A 912-nucleotide genomic window follows, 5' to 3' on the forward strand; every position below is an offset into this window, starting at 1 on the left:
AGCTCAGATCTGAGCACAGCTCCATGAACACGAACAAAGAAAGCTTCCTCTACACACACAGGCCCCCAGCTTCTCAAAGTTTGACTTACGGCTTTCCACTTTACCATGGCGCGGAGGTCACTTGCTTTCAGTAAAAACTGTCCTTTGCATTGTGAATTGGATTTTTCCTCGGCTAGCGATGTGCCGTGAGATGCTGTCTTGCACAACGCTGGGCGGTGGCAGAGAGCCACAGCTCCCAGCCAGCCGTGAGGGTCAGCCTCACTGTAACACAGACTTGGTGTTGGGTGACCTTGCCCAGGGCAAACTCACAGAAGTGCCCAGAGCACGCTGGAGGGAGACTGGGCTACACTGCTGGGCGCTTAAGGTGCCCCAAAGGCACATGCATTTACCATACCTTCAACCAATGGTGGGTTTCCAAGGACAGGACCCCTCTGTACAGCGAGGAGCATCTGTTTGTTCCTTTGGGAACTGCTGTGCTGCCCAGCAGGCCTGAGGCAGCCCAGGCAGTGAGCAGGGCCCCACGCGGGCTGGGCCTCCTCCTGCAGAGTCGAGCAGTGACTCTGGACAGAGCCCCCAGCCTTCCCTGGCCCCGGCCCTCACCAACTCGGGCTCCCCGCCTTGCTGGCTCCCTGCAAGGACCCCGTAATCTCTCGGGATTGGGGAAACATCCTATCCCTGTGCCCCCACCTTGTCTCCCTCCACGCCCGGGTCCCAAATAATCAGGCCACACACTGGAGTTTCAAGTATCTGTCTCTTCCTTTCACTCTCTCAAAAGAAAAAATAAATAAATCGCAGAAGGCGGCAGCATTTCCAGTCTCCCCCTGGCTCCCGGACACCCAGCCCCGACCCCTGCCCCCCCGCCCTCCCTCCCACAGTCCCCACTCCCCAGACCCATCCCCCCCTTTCCCCCAA

This window comes from Lepus europaeus, chromosome 18 (genome assembly GCF_033115175.1).
Source record: "Lepus europaeus isolate LE1 chromosome 18, mLepTim1.pri, whole genome shotgun sequence".
Taxonomy (NCBI): domain Eukaryota; kingdom Metazoa; phylum Chordata; class Mammalia; order Lagomorpha; family Leporidae; genus Lepus; species Lepus europaeus.